This window comes from Propithecus coquereli, unplaced genomic scaffold (genome assembly GCF_000956105.1).
Source record: "Propithecus coquereli isolate 6110/MARCELLA unplaced genomic scaffold, Pcoq_1.0 Scaffold281, whole genome shotgun sequence".
Lineage (NCBI taxonomy): Eukaryota > Metazoa > Chordata > Mammalia > Primates > Indriidae > Propithecus > Propithecus coquereli.
In genome coordinates, this window is record NW_012148408.1 from 768089 (window position 1) to 786260 (window position 18172).

The following is an 18172-nucleotide window of genomic DNA, read 5'->3' on the forward strand; positions in this document are numbered from 1 at the left end:
AGGCGGGAGGATCACTCGAGGTCAGGAGTTCTAGACCAGCCTCAGTAAGAGTCAGACCCCGTCTCTACTAAAAATAGAAAAAATTAGCCAGGCGAGATGGTGGGTGCCTGGGGAGGGTGAGGCAGGAGGATCGCTTGAGCCCAGGAGTCTGAGGTTGCTGTGAGCTAGGCTGACGCCACCTCACTCTAGCCCGGGCAACACAGTGAGACTCTGTCTCAAAAAAAAAAAAAAAAAAAGAAAATGTCAGTTCTCGTTATGAATGTCATTGTTAGTGCGACTCTTACTGGTATTATCCCAGCCCTTTCCTTCCCTCGCCACCTGCAAAGAGCAGTGCCTCTTGAATTCACTCCTCCTTGCCCACATGGTCTCGGCTAAAAGCCACCAGTTGCTGTGGGGCAGCTCTGGGCTGGCCACTGTGTAAATTCGGATGATTTTCTCACTGGTTTATCAGAATAAGGCTGTGAGGAAGGTATATTATTAACTCCACTTTCCAGATAAAGAAACTGAGGCTCAGAGAGGTTATGTGACTTGCCCAAATCACACAGCGAACCCTTGACAGAGTCAGGATTTGAACTTAGGTTTGACTCCAGAGTCTGCGCTCCACATACGGTTTCTTCATTTGGTGGGAGTCAGAGTCAGGGTGGGATAAGCAAAGGGGACAGGTAGCAAGAAAAGCAGGAGGTTTACACTTGCCCCTTCTACCCAGGACCCCCTAGAGCCAGAGCAGGGCAGCTGTGCCATTCCGAGGAGCTCTGGGAGGGAGGGACGGCCTCATTGGCTCCGCGGTGCCCAGCCCGGGTTGGCACATCTTTGCTGAATAAACCATCAATACACCTCATTTAACAGAGGGTTAAAGGGGCAAGGAGGGAAGAGACTTTGCCCAAAGTCCCATGGGGGAGCAGTGGCAGGGGGCTGGTAGCTGAGGTCCAGGTCGGGGGCTGGTGGGAGGCTCTCCCGCCCCTTCAAGAGTCCCCACCGCCCTTCTCAATGTCCCGGTGCCTGCTCACTCGGCAATGCTAAATGTGGCGTGACCGGGAAGCGCCGAGCTGGCCGTAACTGGACACCACAAGGGCGCAGGCATGGGGCCCGAGGTGCGGGGCAGCCCATCTCCGGCTCCGCATGATTGCCCGGCCTGGCCCCTGCTCCCTGGACAGCTCGGGCCTGCCTGCCACACCTTGCCCCGGCCCAGAGCCGTCTTCCCAGGAGGTGGTGCAGTGGGCTTGGTGCCTTCCCGAGGTGTTCTCCAGGGGCTCTAGATGCAGGGCTGGGGGCTCTTCCTCCCCCCAGATCTCGGGATTGTAGCCTGGGGGCGTCGCATGGTGGCTAAGAGTGAGGGTTTGGATTCGGGAAGACCTGCGTTTGATCCTCAGCTCTGTCACTTTCTGGCTGTGTGATTTTGAACAAACGGTGTCATTCTCTGTTATCTCACTTTCCACACCTGACAAATGGTCACATGGACCCACCTCAAAGGATCATCGAGAGCATTAAGTGAGAAGATGTGTATTAGGTGCAGGCGCGTTGAAAATACTCAAGGACACATGTCATACATCTGGTCTCAATTGGCCAAATGCAGCTGAGCGCCACGGCCTCTGGCCCTGGTCTCTGCAGTTTTCCTGATAGTCTCACTGCTCCAGGCCTGGCAGCCCTGCGGAGACTGGCTGATGACCCATCCCCAGGAGGCAGTGGCCCTTGCCAGCCCTCCCTGCTGTCTGGCCTTCACTCAGCCTGGCCTCAGGGGTCTCAGACCCCAGCCCTGCTCCTTCACAGATGTGAATCTGGGGAGGCCTCCCTGAGCCCCAGTCTGGCCTGCCCAGAACGATCCTGGCACCTATTCCCTGTTCCCCAGGACGTTATCTGTAGCCCTGGCCGAGGTCCTGCATGTCCGAGCCCTTGACCGAGGCTTCAGTTCACAGCGATGGCTTTCATAGCCTAGCTTGGCTAAACCACCACCCGGCATCTCCTCCAAGCCTCCAGGGATTAGAAGCAGGGAAGTTATGCTGAGTTCAGAGGCCCACCCCTTAATTTCCATCGAGGATGCAGAAGTCCCGGTGTGGTCCTCAGCCCAGGGTATCTTCTAGGCAGATTTTGTAAGTGATGACTCTTGATTCCATGACCACGATGCCCCCCTTGGGTGCCTCAGCTGAATCTCTGCTCTACACAGATGAGGCCCAGAGACGAGGTTAAGTGACTTTCCTAAAACCACACAGTCCAGGAAAAAGGGGCCTTCCACCAACTGCATTCAAAATGGCCCTCCTGCCTCAGGGGCTGGGCAAAGGGCTTCTGATTGGCATCTATGGAGGGCTCCTGTCCAGCACAGGGAAGGGCTCACTGTGGAGTGAAGGGTGAGGCTGCCTTGGCCCTGACCCCTCCCTGGAGTAGCCAGCAGAGCTCCTGAAGCTGGATGATCTGGGGTCAGGACTGGGTTTGAATCCCAGTGACTGCGGTTGGGCAAGCTGCTTAACTTCCTTCCCTGGGCCTCAGTTTCCTCGTCTGTAAAATAGGGCTAATAATACACACCTCTCTGGAGGATTAGATGAAATATTGCTTGTAAATAGCTTAACACATAGTACATGCTCAATAAATGATAGCTATTATTAATAATTACCAGTGGGACAGAGTTAATTTAAGGCATGAGCTCTAGGGGTGGGGGCAGGGAAAGCGGAGGGAACACCTCTTTCCTGCCCTTTCCTGCCTCCCACCTCCATTTCTCTGATATCACCCTCCCCCACTGGCAGAGGCTAAACTTCTCTCCTCTAGACTCTCTGGCATCAGAGGTCATTGTAGCCATCCCCCTGTGGTAGAGCCAGTGCCTGCAGAAATTCTCATGGATTCAAGTGGAAAGGGTGGGGGGTAACTGTCACTTTGGATCCCGCAGGAGGCCTCCCAGACGGCCCGTGTCCTGCGGCTGGCATCTGCATTCAGAAGGAATCTCTCACAGAAGTTGAACCTTCATCCTGGCTGTTTCAGTTTCGGGGAGCACGATATATCAGCGAACCACTGTGGGAGACCCAGTCAGCGCCCCTCCCCTCCCAGATCCCAGGAGCTACTCCAGGTCACTCTCACGACCCACCACTCAGCATGACACACAACCTGCTCCCTGCCTAGGCTGGAGGCCGGGGTTGTCCATGGTGGACCGTGCCCTGGGGCCCTTCGCCAGTTCTGATGGTCCTCATCACAGTTCCACACCCACAGAGTGCTCTGCGGCTTCCTCTGCACTTCTGTATCTGTTATCTCACTTCATCCTCACTTTGCCCAGAGGGCACGGGCAGTGAGTGGTGTGCTGCAGCCAGCTGGTGTGGGCTGGTGCGAGCCCGTTGTGCCATCTCTTCCCAACTCCGCATCCAGTGAAACTGGCCCAGATCGGCCATGGTGGGAGTATTTGCCCATGGAAATAAACAAATACTACAAATCAGACTCAGTCTTTGTTTTTTTCTCTTCTTTCCTTCCTTCCTTCCCTCCTTTCCTTTTTGTTTTTTAATAGATGGAGTCTTGCTCCATCACCCCAGGTAGAGTGCAGTGGCATCATCTCACTGCAACCTCAAATTCCTGGGCTCAAGCGATCCTCCTGCCTCAGCCTCTCAAGTAGCTGGAACTACAGGCACGCGCCACCATGCGCCACCATGCCCGGCTAATGTTTTTTTATTCTTTGTAGAGATGAAGTCTTGCTGTGTTGACCAGGCTGGTCACTTCTGGCCTTAAGTGATCCTTCTGCCTCGACCTCCCAAAGCATTGGGATTACAGATGCGAGCCACCACGCCTGGCTTCTTTCTTTTTGAAAGCCAACTGGTGAACATTTACCATGGGCAGGGGTGCAGGGTCATCACCTCCATTTTTTAGGGGAGAAAATTGAGGCCCAGAGAGAAGAAATGACACGCCTAGGGCCACACAGCTAAGACCACAGCTCCTGACTCCCAGGTCTCGAGAGCCCTGACCACACGCCCATACACTCACACTCCAGGGGTGTGACCCTGAAAATGCTGGCGAAGACCACTTGGTATCTGGGCATTCTGTTCACCCTCCACCCTGCATGATCCTTGGGAATGGGAAAGACAACTGGATCCCTGGAGTCAGAGGGAAGAAAGAAACGGCCCTCTGACCGGAGTGGGGAGGATGACGAGTGAGAAATTCCCCAGGAACCCTGACAACGGGATCAACAATAATCATTATTGCCCCCTGCCCTGTGCCCCTCTACTCATCAGCATCTCCTCACCTCTCGGAGACCGGCCCCTAGCCCCTCAGGACTCAGGTGGAAGGGGCCAATTGGGGGTGGGGGCTGTGTGACCTTAGATAAGTCACTTCCCCTTTCTCTGCTTCAGTTCCTTATAAGTAAAATGAGCTGCTGGGACCATTTGCATCCAAGGATGCTGAGGCTGGTCCTGCGGAGGTGCGTGCACCTGTGGAGTTGTGTACAGTCCAGGGAGCTGTCAGCTGGGCCCTCTGCCCTGTTCTGCCTTCACAAGGGGACTCCCTGAGGAAATCCTCGAGGGGATCAGGGTGAGTTATTACACCCTAGAAAGGAGGTGCTGCACTGTCATTCCCATTTTATAGATCTGGAAACCGAGGATCAGAGAGGTTAACCTGACTTGTCCAAGTTCACTCAGCTAGTAAATTACGCTCCCTGGGATTCAGACCCGGGCTTCAAAGCCAGGATGCTTAAACACTATGCTACACGGCCCCACCTCGGGAACACCTCAGGCTCCCTGCTCACTCCTGAAAGGTGGGTGGGGGGCGCGGCTGGAGGTTCCCTTGGGAGGGTCTGTCCCTGCATCTCCCATGGGCAACTGAGTCACAGGGGACAGGCAGGCCTTGGGCGCCGAGGGTCCTTGCTGGGCTCTCTCCATACTCCAGGTCCCCTCCCACCGGCTGCTTCCTACCTGCTCTTTATAAGCAAGGTGGGGAGGGAACTTCAGTTCCGCCTTAATGGTTTCTGTTGCTGGCTGCGGCAGCATGTTTTACAAGGGGTGGGGCCGTGCCCAGGGATCGCCTGTGGCCCCACCCAGGGCTCCACCCCACCGGCTGCTGGGAGGGGTCCCCTGGAGCAGCTCAGCAATTATCTAGTAGGGGGTGACAGGGAAGGGCCTGGGGGCTGTGCCTGAGGCTCGGGCACCCCAGGGTACTTGGCAGTTTCTAGCTCCTTCCTTCCCATCAATGTTGGGGTACTGAGGGCAACATTCTGGCCCCTCTGGCTCTTACTCCTGCTTTGGTTTCAGAAAATGGGTCAGCTGCTTCTGCCTTGAGATTTGACTCAGTGTAGAAGCAGGTGGGGACAGATGGGCAGGGGATGGGATGGGGAGAACAAAGGATGAACAGCAACCAGGTCCCCCAGGTGACGCTTTCCTCCAAATGTGAGCCACGGACACCTGCGGCTGAGTCATTCCCATCCCCCAAATCAGGTCTCTCCTAAAGCCATTTCAGTCATTCCCCTGCCTCTGGAAGTAGGCTGGTCCCAGAGCTGCACTCAGTATGCCCAGCTGAAAAAGCACTTGAGCCACCTTCCCTGCCCTGGGCTGACCTGGAAGTTCTTCCAGGTATTTAGCCTTAATTTTTCTTGTCCTCTTGTCCTGTCCTTCCTGTCATTCGCCAAGGGACCCCCCCATCACCACCAAGAGGCTGTTTAAGGGCAATAGACTCATCCATCCTCCAGGGAGGGCCCCAGCTTTGCTGCAGATGCCTGACTCCAACAGCTTCCTGTTCTCCTACTCTCCTTCACCCAGTGCGCCTTCCTTTTCGCCATCCCTGCCACCTCTGGGCAGCTGCCCATCCCTCCGGCCGCTCTCCAGCCTGTGCCACCCGCCCCTGGCCCCAGAGGAGCCGGATTCAAGCACTCACAGTGGGCTCTGGGCCATGGCCATCACTGCTTCGGGGAGTCATTCGGCCAACAGCTCCCCAGGAGCCTCCATGGAGGTATAAATACTCCCACGCGCCTGGACCAGCCCCCTGCCCGAGGGCTGAGGCGGGGCTGCCTCCCCAGGCCAGGTAGGCAGGTCACATGCCCCATAAATGCCATAGGACCACAGGCCCTTCCCAGCAGCCCTGGGGAGACCAATTGGGGCCTGACCTCAATGGGTAGGTGGATGGATAGATGGGTGGATGGATAGGTGGGTGGATGGATTGACGGATATACAGATGGACAGTTGGATGAGTGGACAGATTGATGGATGGTCAGACTGATGGATGGACAATGGATGGGTGGAAAGCTGGACGGATGGACAGACAGATGGATAAATGTTCAGTGGGACAGATGGATGGATGTCTTTGACCTAACTGTGGATGCTTATTTTACAGTGGATAGAAAGGAATGTTTGGTTCCACGGAAATAAGAAATGCTACTCCTCAAAACTCCCCTCCATCCCTCTCTGAAACATACCTGCTGGGACCCCGTCTCTCCTCTGCTATGGCCACCTAGTCTGCGAGGTCATCTCTGCTGGATTCTCCCTGCTCCTTAGCTGTCCCTTCCCAGAGACCTCCCGCCCAGACACCCCCAGCCCCCAGGGATGTTTTGCTCTTACTCAGGGTGTTATTCATGGTCTGCCTTTTCCGGCCTCCTGCCTCCTGCTACTCTGGAGGCCAGGCTGTAAGGCTGTGAGCCCACCCCCACATCTCGCTCCCAGAAGCAAAATCAGCTTGCCCTCCACGGTTAGTTGTGGGGATGGGGGTGTGGGGGTGTATGGGGGTGTGGATGGGGGGTGGAGTTATAAATTCCAAGAACCGGAAACCCTTGGATGGGCAGCTTAGGGAAAAGGCCCTGCCACGCCCACTGTCGCAGGGATTGAAGGCATGACTGGGTCTGATGTGAGAACTGCCCTGGCAAAGGACTTGGAGGTGGACAGAGTGACCTGGAACTACTGGGGACCTGACTGGAGAGCTGGGCACCTGGGGAGTGGGGACTTCTTCCTGCTTCATACTCCCAGGGGGCAGTGTGCAGAAAGCAGTGATCTGAGGCCTCATGATTTCCAGAGAAGACAGTTCCCTCCAATCCTTGTCTGCCCAAGCTGTGAGAGGGGCAAGAGTGGATGGTGAGGTGGGGAATGACCGAAGGACCAGAGGCATTTCCACAGATTGTGAGCCGTCGCCTGCATCCTTCCTACAGTGAGCTTCCTGCAGCCCCACCGCTGACGGGGGTGGAGGAAAGGGCTGGGGGAAGGGAAGAAGTTGCTGGCCATTAGCCTGGGTCCCCCGCGGCCCAGGGGTCCCACTCCCATGATGAAGTCATCGGGACTGGGCCAGACTGTCCTGTCCCCAGCCTCCTGTAGGCTGTGTTGGTAACTGGCTGTGGAGTTGATTGGCCGTGGCAGTGATTGGCAGCTGACGATTTGATCTGTGTGACCGACAGGGATGCCGGAGCCTTGTGCCACCCCCTCCTCTAACCTGGCTGTCATCGTCCCCCCAAGCCTTTGCTGAGCCCAGACCGCCAGCTGCCCTACAAAACGCCCCCCAACTGTTTTTCCTCAAGGAAAGGACAACAGGAGGGTCCTCTCCCAGCTTTGCTAGCAGCATGGACTTGTCACGGGATTGAAGCTCATTTCCTCCTGTATAAAATGGGGTCCTCATCCGTGCCCGGCATCCCTCACCTGGTTGTCCTGGGGACGATGAGACCCAGAATGGCAAAGTGCTCAGAGGAAGTTAAACCAGAGCCATCTTGCCTGGTGCCCCTGCCTCCTCCCGTGGGGTCCCGGGCCTGTGAGATCTCAGGAGAGGGATGGGGCTGAGAGCCATCTCTTCACCTCAGCCATTTGCCCTTCCCAGGGGTGCTCCCCGTGGGGTGGCAGAGAGGGCTCTCATCCAGCTGGTGGGCTCCCCCTTTGCCTGCCCACCTTAGTGGGGGCAATGAAATGGCCCAGGATCCCACCATCCTTGGGCCAGGGGCCTCTCATGCCCTGTACATATCATTAGCAGAACTGCTCATTATCACCAATCTATTATTAGGGATATTAATTCCGACACCACTACTAATAACACAGATGTAGTAGAAGACAAATACATACTGGTGCACCTCCTCCCCCAACGCCATCCAACACAGAGGGCAGGCAGGAGATCGTCTCCTTGAACTTACCAAAACTTGGAGTGAGACTTGCCTGAAGGCCCATCCCACCCAAGCCCCTCTCTATCTGACAGATGGGGAAACTGAGGCCCCACCAGTGGTGGGGATTATTGCCTGCTATGCAGTGTCTGCATACTGCTCCCTCCTCCAGGTTCCTGGGCTGTGTGAAGGCGGCTCTGAGCACCGGACCGTGTCCTTGGAGAAGGGACAGGCTCTGGGGTGTTCCCCTGACCCTGTCCAGGTCCTTGGCTCCAGCCCCATCTTTCTCCCTTGACCATGCCCAGGTCCTCCTGGCCTTGGCATCGCCATCCCAAAGAATTTTCTCTCCAGAACCCTTCCCACCTCAGGCAGCGTGGGCACGCTCTCAGGAAGGCCCAGAGTGGCAGGGTCACCTCTCTAAAGCCACATGCTCATGCCCCAATGTGGGTTCCAGGAACCCTCTCCAGAGGGAGCCGGGACACTACCCACTGCTGTGGTCACTCCAGTTCTGTGCAGGGGAGGGGCTGCTAAGTTGCAGAGTCTGATGGTTGGGTTTTCTGATCACAGTGACGTGTGCATGTTTGTGTGTGTGCGTGCGTACATGTGTGTCCTTGTGCACATCCTATTCCTTCTTAGACTAATGGGCTGGTGCAGTCTGGGACACGGCTGTGGAATTTACAAGTGTAGGTGGGACCTTCAACTGTCTCCAGGCAATCCGGTTCCAGGGACACACCCCATTCTGTGAGCGAGTGAGTGAGTGTGTGTGTGTGTGTGTGTGTGTGTGTGTGTGTGTGTGTTTTGGTGCCCAGGCCAGCTGTGGTTTGTCAGAAGCAGTAGTTTCAGGCTGGGGGAGCCCTGAAGTCCCCTGGCAGGTGTGTGAGGGCAGGGCCTGAAGTTATCTGACTGTGCATCCATCCTCCCATGAGCATGGGGTGGAGGGCGGGGGTCAGACCTCCCAGTCGGCTCTCCGTTGCATCCTGGGGGGCTCTTGAGGGGTGCCCACCCCCTGGACCTTCCAGAGCAGCTGGGAGAGCACAGGTTCCCTTCTCTCTGTGACTCACAGCTGGCTCTCGAGTCAAATTCCCTGAGAGATCACGATTCAGCTCATTCTCTCCCCAGCCCCATTAATCTCAGCTGACTAAGCAAGAGCCTCTAAGGAATGACCCAGGGATGCTCATTCCTAAACAACCCCCCAAATCCCTGCTCCAGCTTCCATCCCTCCCCCGCCTTGGCCCTGCCATGCCTCATCAGATCAGTTGGGCCACAGCCCCCACCTCACCCCCTAAAGGCTGCCCTCGCCTCCCTTTGGGGCCCTCGGGGTGTGTCTCTCCATCGCCTCTTCATTCACCGCACCCCGCAGTGTAGAGGTCTGTCTGGACATCAGACCTCAGCTTGCTGTGTCTGAACTCATTGTTACTGCGTGGTCAGCATCCAGCCGTTAAGGCCCAGATAGGATCAGGAAGCTGAGGGCACAGGGTGATCCCATCCCATCTGTTTTGTCCCACGGCATGGCTCTGGGCCTTTCCTCCACACTCAGAGCGCATGAAGGACATGCCAGGACCTGGTGGGGTGCTGGTGAGGGGTGTTGGACTCCAAGGGGATCTGTGACCTAGGGGCAGGTGCATCCTGGGGGGGTGGAGGGCGAGGGGGTTAGGGCTGAAGAGCTGAGGCAGGGAGGCAGAGGAGGCAGGGAGAGGGTGTGGGGCGGCGGGGGTGGAGGTGGGAGCAGGGAGCAGGAGGGGCTGGGAAGGGGTTGAAGATGGGAATGGGATAGGGTGAGGGATGAGGTTGAGGTTGGGGTTGGAGATGAGCACAGAGGTGGAGGAAGGGGCAGGGGATGGGGACGGGTAAACCAGAAAGACCCAACTTATTCAGGGCCATTTGACTGATGCTTCTGGGATGCATCCTCCCAGAGGTCATCTTGTCTTCCCCTGCTCCTGGGCGTGTCGCCAGCCCTACTCGACCCAGCCCAGATCAAGGGCTGCCTCTCCACTCGGGAAACCACCTCCTGTAGTCACACAGTCTGGGCAAACTCAACTCAAAATGCTGAAAAGTCTCTCTGAAGTCTGTCAACCTCTCCTGCTGCAGAAGCCGATCCTGGCTGGCGACCTCCCCCGTGCAGGCCTCCGCGGGGACCGCGGGCAGTGACTCGGAAGGAAAGAGGGAAGGGCGCACCTGCAGGATCTCCGTCCCCCACATCCTTCTGTTATGGGGGAATGAGAGGTGGCAGACGTGGCCCCAACCTCACTACAATGTGGAGCTGGAGAGAGTAACAGAGGGGCAGCAGGTGCGGGTGGGGGCTTGCTGTCCTTTCCTGCTCTCAAGCTCCCAGGACATTTCTCCGTGACTTGGGAAACAGTCTCTGGCCATGTGGCTGGGCCCTGTGCAGGACATGGGCATTCTGCTGGTCCATGAAGACCAAGTGTCAACTCGAGCTGGGGGGAAGGAAGTTAGACATCAGGAAGGACTTCCCGGCTAGGAAGGATGGGGAGCCCAAGGGAAGTGGTGCTCTGTTGCTTTCTTAGAGGGCAGATGGGACTCTCCAGGGGGCCTAAGGGAAGGCTCTCCCTGAGACAAAAGGTGGCACATGACAGAAGGCAAGTGCCATCGGTGGGCTTCTCCCCTTTAACTTTCTCAAGCCTTCTCTCTTCTCGCGATGAGTGAAGAAGGCTGTTGGTTGGAGGCAATGTGGGGTCAGTGTGTGGATGAGACCAAGACAGGGAGCAGGGAGGGGTCCCAAGCCCCCCAATCTTTCTCTCACTTTTCCAGGACCCGCTGGTCCAGAGGATTCTGGGGCTCCCTGAGCCCCTGGGAAATAAAGTCCTCTGAGAACTCCCTGGCATTCCCGGGAGAACAGGTTCCTGGCTCTGGGAGGTGAGTGAGGCGCCGGGCCTGGGGGGGCAGCGTGCCTCGGCAGGCCCTGGAGCCGGGAGCTGAGCCCGCAGAGGCCGCACAGGCGGGGCCGGGCGGGGAGCCGGGAGGGCATGCGCCTCTCCCCGTGGCTCCTTCGCCCCTGAGGATCCCCAACCTGGGGCAGCCCCTGCCCCCTCTGCCCCTCCCCAGCACCCAGCCCAGATCTGTCCCTGCCTGGCTCACCCTGGGCCCCTCATGAAGCCACAAGAGAAAGGGGCCGGGACAGGAGGTGCTGCCCCTTCCCACATCAGCGGGGATGCCCTTCCCCTCCCTGCGTCCTGTGGGTCAGGGAAGGAGGAAGATGGTGAAAGGGTCTGAGCCAGGCCTGAGGGGGACAGGAGTAGAAGGCAACACCAGCTTGTGATCAGCCCCGAGGTTCATCAGTGGTGGAAAGAGAAGGCTTTGGGGGTAGGTAGAGCTGGACCCTGCAGCAGTAGAGACTTCAGAGAGACTCCAGGAAGGACTTCATGACTGTAGGGGAACTGACCAAATTTTCTCCTTCAGGGATTAGGAAAACTAGGAGGGGGCAGCCCTGTCTGGCATGGGCAATGACTGGCACAGCAGGGGAACGGATGAGATGACTTCTCAAGAGGAGGAGCCTCACTCCTTTCCGTTGTGCCTTGCTACAAATCACATCCAAACATATCCCCCCAGACCTGTAGGTGCAGAGAGGAGGCAAACACACTCACTTGTTAGAGTCTATTCTTAATCTAACATGGGCATGCTCCTGTGGGCATTTAGGGAGGGCCTGGGGGACTCCACGGGGAATGCCAGACCTTACCCGATCAGGTGCGGGGTGGGGAAGGGCTGGGGGAGCTGGTGGGGCCTTCCTGCTGCTCCGGCCATTTCCTAAGGGGCTTCACTGCCCGCATCCCCAGCTCTAGGTTCCACAGGCCCAAGGGCTCCCTGCCTGTCCCAGGCCTGCTCACCAGGACTCTACCTACAGGATCTTAAGGGAGAGAAATGTTCCCGGACCCAGGGGTAGAAGGACTCTGCCTCGAGCTCAGCATTAGCTCCTGGCCACAGCACCTGTTTGCCACCTGTCTGCTTCTCCACCAGGGGCATCGTCTCCTTTCTGCAGCCCAGGCCTCCCCATGGGCCCCAGGCATCTAGCCCCCAGCCCAGGCTGCCCAGAGATGTTGAGTGATTCCTTGATCTGTGCACAGCCTTGGTGCCACTCAGCCCCTAGAGCTGGGCTCTCCCTTCTGCACCTGGAAAAGCCACTAGGTTGGGATCTTTGAGCTCTAGTTTTCTAGTTCTAGCACTTCTGAGTCCTCATTTTCTGCCGGCACAGAGTGGGTATGCACACCTCCTCCAATACACAGAGCTACTCGCACAAAATCCAACAACACGCACCAGAAAGAGACCCACGCTACAGCAAGAAGGATTGAAGTTGGACAGCCTCGAAGAGGAATGGGAGGGAGGGGCACAGAAGAGGGGGTCCCCCTTGGCCTCCAGGCACTCACCCGAATTCTGAGTCTCCCTCAAGCTGCAGTGAGGAGCCGGGGAGCACCCAGGTGTTCCCAGTCACTCCTGCAGCCCGTTAAAAAGGCAAACCCCCTCCCCATACCCTGGCCCGGGCCTGCTGGCCTCCACGGCTGACTTGGGCCGGGGCTCCTCTTACCTGCTCAGTGAAGCAGGTCGGCGTGGGGGCCTGGGTCTGGGGGGCCAGGAGCTCCGTCCGTCTGTCAGTCCGTCACCTCGGCCGTCCTGGTTCTGTGCTGACATCAGGTGAGGGGAGGCAGCTGCCGGGTGAGCCAATAATTATGATATCAGCTTCCCCTTGCCCCGAGGGGCTGCTGCCAAAACGGGGAGAAGAGAAAGGTGACTAAGAAGCTAGTTTGCTCCTTGGCTCTTGTTTGACAGGTACCGGCTCCTGTGCCCGCCCCAGCCGCGCCCCGGCCCCCCCAACCCCTCCCTCCTCCTGAGCTAGTCCAGGCCCCCTGTCCCTGCCAGCGGGCACAGCCTGTGGCTTGCAGAGGAGGGGTTATCCCGTGGCCCCCACCTGCACCCCAAAACAGGGATGTCAGCCCCCCACAGGTGGGGCGCAGGCCTGTCAGGGCACGTACATGTGTGTCAGGAGAGCCCGGCTACCGCATGTGTGTTCATGGAGCCAAAGAGGGGGTTCCAGGGAACAGCACTGGGTGGTGGCCCAGGGTTTTTGGAAGCACAGCATGGACGGCATGGTTGTGACCCTCAAGTGGCAAGCGTTAGCACAGACTTGCTGGGAACTGTCTCTCCACAGTCCCTCTGATCCCTTCAGGGTGTCTCCTTGTGTATCGGGGTGTGTGCGCCCACATGTCCCTGTGTCTGTGGCTCCTTCCCTGTATCTGTGGGCATGTGGGCCTCTCCACGTGACTCTCCCTGGGTCTGAATGTTTGCCTCCTGGGTCGGTGTGTGTCTACGTCTCTGCCTTTACTTGCTGTGGGTGTGTGTGTCTGTCCCTGTGTCCAGGTCTGTGTCTGTGTGTCATCTGTGTGTCTGTGCGCATGTCTCAGCCCTGGCTCAGCAATCCTGCCCTGTGTGCACAGAGAGAGGGGCTCCCTGGCTCTGTGTCATGATCCCATGGCCCTGTTATGGTCTGGAGGATAGAAACAGAAGACTGGGTGGCTGTGGCCCTGCTTCCTGGCCCCTCAGAGTCCATATTGTGGGTAGAGCACCTGGCAAGCCTAGGAATTGGCCCCTACTGGTTGCATCCAGACTTAGGCCTGGGGCCTGTTCCTGCCCTGACAGCCCTCCCTGCTGCTGCCCCAACCCCATGCCCGCCTCCTTCTCCCTGCTTCCTTTTCATCCTCTTTGCCCTGCCCCCTTGTTCCCTGTCCCTGGACATTCTTTCCCTCCTCCCTGTCCCCCACCCTTGCCCTGGCCTCTAAGCCTACTTGTGTCTCTTCCTGGAGCTAAAGGCTCCAGGGACCTGGTGGTAGCACTGCTGCCCAGCAAGGCCCGGGATTTGGCTTCTGGCCTGAGGGTGTGGACAGTCATCTTCTACCCCCAGCTCTACTTCGGTCGAAGGAGAGACGTAATGTCAACCTTGGCTGGAGGTGGGGGTGGTCATCTGGCACAAGAGTGGAGTAGGCTAAAACATTTGGAGAGGTCTTGGTCTAGGCAGAAAACGTTCTGTGCTACATATCTACTTCAGAGAAATGGGTACTGATACAACAGTAAACCCATTAGTGATTGATGGTTAGTTGTGTGACCTTTACCACTCTGAGTTTCAGTTTTCTCATCTGTTAACAAGGGAATAATATTATTCACCCATAGGGTTGTTGTGATGTAAAAAGTTCACTTGTTTAAAGTTCTTAATAATGCCTCGTACATAGTAGATGCTCAATAAACATGTGCCTCCTTTCTCTTCACCAAGCCCAGTGGTGCTGGGTGGGAAATGACGATGTGCTGGATGCCCACTCGGGTAGCAGAATTGTATTCTGGCGTTAAAACAGGGGCCCTGACTCTATCCACTTTTCTCTGGGACTCACTAGCAATCAAAGCCCTGCTCCCTTAAACCTAATAGTCGGTGGGATTTCACAGTGAAAGGGCAGTTATCAGGACCTGGTGCGCTTGCTCATTGCTCCCATCGGATGTATGCAGGGCTAATTGTGATTTCTTTTTTTTTTTTTGAGACACAGTCTTGCTCTGTTGCCCAGGCTAGAGTGCCGTGGGGTCAGCCTAGCTCACAGCAACCTCAAACTCCTGGGCTCAAGCGATTCTCCTGCCTCAGCCTCCCGGGTAGCTGGGACTACAGGCACGCGCCACCATGCACGGCTAATTTTTCTATTTTTAGTTGTTTTGCTAATTTCTTTTTTATTTATAGTAGAGATGGGGTCTCGTTCTTGCTCAGGCTGGTCTCGAACTCCTGAGCTCAAGCGATCCTCCCGCCTCGGCCTCCCAGAGTGCTGGGATTGCAGGCGTGAGCCACCGTGCCCGGCCTAATTGTGATTTTTAGATGCACAGATATTTCTGTGTGGATACTCTTGGCACAGAGAACGATGAAAGCTGTAAATTGAAGTCTGCCATCATTGCCAGCAATTAACACCATCCTGAAGGCCCTAACCAGTACAGTAAGATAAGAAACAGAACTAAGAACATAAATGTGAGAAGGAAGGAGGAAAAATCATCAAGAATTACAAATGATGCGATTGTTTACTTAGGAAATTTAAGAGGATCAACTGAAAGACTATTAGAACTAATGAGAGAATTTAGTGAGGTAGCAGAATACATATGAAGCATATAAAAATCACAATCATTCTCAGACTTGGGGGGGAGGGGGGGATAAGGGCAACATACTTAACCTAAACATCTGTACCCCCATAATATGCTGAAATAAAAAAAAATCACAATCATTTCTATATAACTAAAACAACCAATTAAAAAATAGGAGACAAAAGATCCAATTCACAAAAGCATCAACATTGCAAAATACCCAGGAATAAACTTAATAAGAAACACTTAAAATCTACATGAAGAAAACAGTAGAACTTTACTGACACATAAAATAAAACCTGAATAAATATAAAGGCATATCATGTTCCTGAGTTGGAAGGCTGAATATTAATACTATATCGCAAAGATGTCAGTTCTCCCTTAAATAATCTAGAAACTGAATGTAATTCGAATCAAAAGTCTAAAGGTTTTTTTCCTCCCAAACTTGACAAGTTGACTCTACAGTTTGAAAAAAGAGTAAATGCATTAGAATAGCTTAGAAATTTTTGAAAAAGAAGACTAATAGATGTAAGTTGCCCTGTCAGTTTTCAAAATGTTCAATAAACCTTCCGTGGTTAAAGCAGTGTGATTTTGGTGCAGATATAAACAAATAAATTAATGGGAGATAATAGTCCAGAATGAACTTGGATATTTGTGAGAATTAGGTACATAATAATAAGGTATCTTTAAAAAATTTTTATTTATTTGTTTACTTAATTTTTAGCCATCCATTTTTCTGGGATAATAAGATATCTTAAAGTAGCAAGGAAAGTATAAAACATTCAATAAATAGAGTTGGGAAGTTGGGATAATGGACTTCCCATTTGAAAGAAAGAAAGTTAAATCCTACTTCATACTATACATTAAAAAATCCAGATAGATTAAAGATCTGATGTAAAAATGAAAATCATGCAAATAAATAGAAAAAATATAGAAAACACTTTCATAATTATGGAGTGGAGAAGGTATTTCTTTTTTTTTTTTGAGACAGAGTCTCGCTTTGTTGCCCAGGCTAGAGTGAGTGCCGTGGCGTCAGCCTAGCTCACAGCAACCTCAAACTCCTGGGCTTAAGCAATCCTTCTGCCTCAGCCGCCTGAGTAGCTGGGACTACAGGCATGCGCCACCATGCCCGGCTAATTTTTTTTTCTATATATATATATTTTTAGTTGTCCAGATCATTTCTTTCTATTTTTTAGTAGAGACGGGGGTCTCGCTCTTGCTCAGGCTGGTCTCGAACTCCTGACCTCGAGTGACCCTCCCGCCTCGGCCTCCCAGAGTGCTAGGATTACAGGCGTGAGCCACCGTGCCCGGCCGAGAAGGTATTTCTTAAACACGACATCAAATCCAGAAGCCATAAAGAATATGTTGACAGATTTGAGTAAATAAAATAAAAATTTCTTTAGAGCAAAATAGAACATGAACAAAATTAAAAGATAAAAAATAGCCTTGAAGAAAGTGTTGCAACATATGCAACAGAAAAAAAGGTTAATATCCATAATACATAAAGAGCTCCTCTAAATAAATAAAATGATGATTTCACAGAAAAATGGGCAAAGGACATGAATAAGCAATTCACAGGTAAAATACAAATGGCCAAAGGAAAAAAAGTGGAAAGATTTTCAACTTCATTAATAATCAAGAAAATGCAAATTAATTGAGGGGCCGAGGGTCCCATGGAGGCCCTGATGGGATGCCCAGGAGAAACTGTAGTTGGCTCCTTCCCACAGTGAGACTGCTTCTGATGGGTGAGATTAACTTCTTTCTCTTTCAAGACAGGATCCACCTCTGCCCCAGGAATGGGCGCGGGCTCTGGCTCTGGCTTCCTCTTTCCTTTGGGAAGCACGACTTCCTCATTGCAGGCAGTCTGGGAGTTGAAGCCGGAGCCCTGGAATTTCCATAGACCTTGGACTGAAAGGGGATTTGTGAGGTCTTTCTCCTCTTTCTCTGTCTCTGGAAAGGGCCATCCCCTCCTTCTCTCATCATACCAGCCCTTCAGAATTCTCTCCTGGATGCAGAAAATCTGTCTTGGTGTCTAGCCTCAACTCCAGCTGCTGCAGTGTTGGCTCTGCTCCCTTGGAAAGGACTTCTGTCTGGAGGTTTGATCCCACGTACTCCAGCACCCTCATTTCAGGCTTGCAGATGGAGCTGGGCTGGGCTCTGGCCTGGACAAGCTGTAGCTGGATGCTTAAACAGGCTGGGGCCAGAGGAAGCTCTGTACCTCTGGAGACTGGAGGTCAGAACCAGTTCACTGTGTGCTGCTGAGCTCTGCCCTGGGCTGGGCTACTTTGAGACAGAAGCAGCCCTGGTTGGGAATGAAACTCCCTGGCTCCAATGTCTGCCATGCTCCAGGCTGGAGCAAGACCCTGGGGACCCCAGGGAGAACGAAGACCATTTTCCCACCCTCAGGAGCCCCAGTGTGATGGAGGACGGGCACCCCTCCCTGCACCCCATATCAGGATTAGCCATCTTCTGTCTGATTCTGCTCATGTAGACTGGACTTGTCTTCCCAAAATCAGTTCCCAAGACTGAGCCTGCTGCTTCCCAGGCTTGCCAAGTCTCACCCCATTGGCATGCAGGACACTTAGGAACAACTGCAGGGGAGCAGGGCCCAAGCACACCTGCCATAAGGCCCTGAGGCCTGAGGATTCCACGTCAAAGAAAGGTTGGAGGCTGGGCACGGTGGGTCACGCCTGTAATCCTAGCACTTTGGGAGGCTGAGGCAGGAGGATTGCTTGAGACTAGAGTTTGAGACCAGCCCGAGCAAGAGTGAGACCCTGTCTCTACAAAAAACAAGACAGAAAGAAAAATTAGCCAGGCGTGGTGGTGCGTGCCTGTAGTCCCAGCTATTTGGGAGGCTGAGGAAGGAAGATGACTGGAGCCCAGGAGTTTGAGGTTGCAATGAGCTATGATGACACCACTGCACTCTAGCCCGGGCACCAGAGGGAGACCCTGTCTGAAAAAAAAAAAAATGTTGGAGAGATCTGGGGTTAATCAGGGTGGGCTTCCCGGGGGAGAGCAGGCAGCTTCTTGGCTGTGGAT

The 18172-nt window shown here is 54.4% G+C and overlaps 1 protein-coding gene across 1 annotated transcript in view; it reads right to left on the bottom strand.

The window, feature by feature from the left end:
- FOXN1 (forkhead box N1) overlaps positions 1 to 12742 on the bottom strand; it is a 27065-nt gene extending 14323 nt beyond the window's left edge. Inside the window, exon 1 of the mRNA XM_012648340.1 lies at positions 12558 to 12742. The gene's annotated coding sequence lies outside the window, so the exon portion shown is untranslated. The remainder of the gene's footprint in view (positions 1 to 12557) is intronic.
- Positions 12743 to 18172: the final 5430 nt, after the last annotated feature.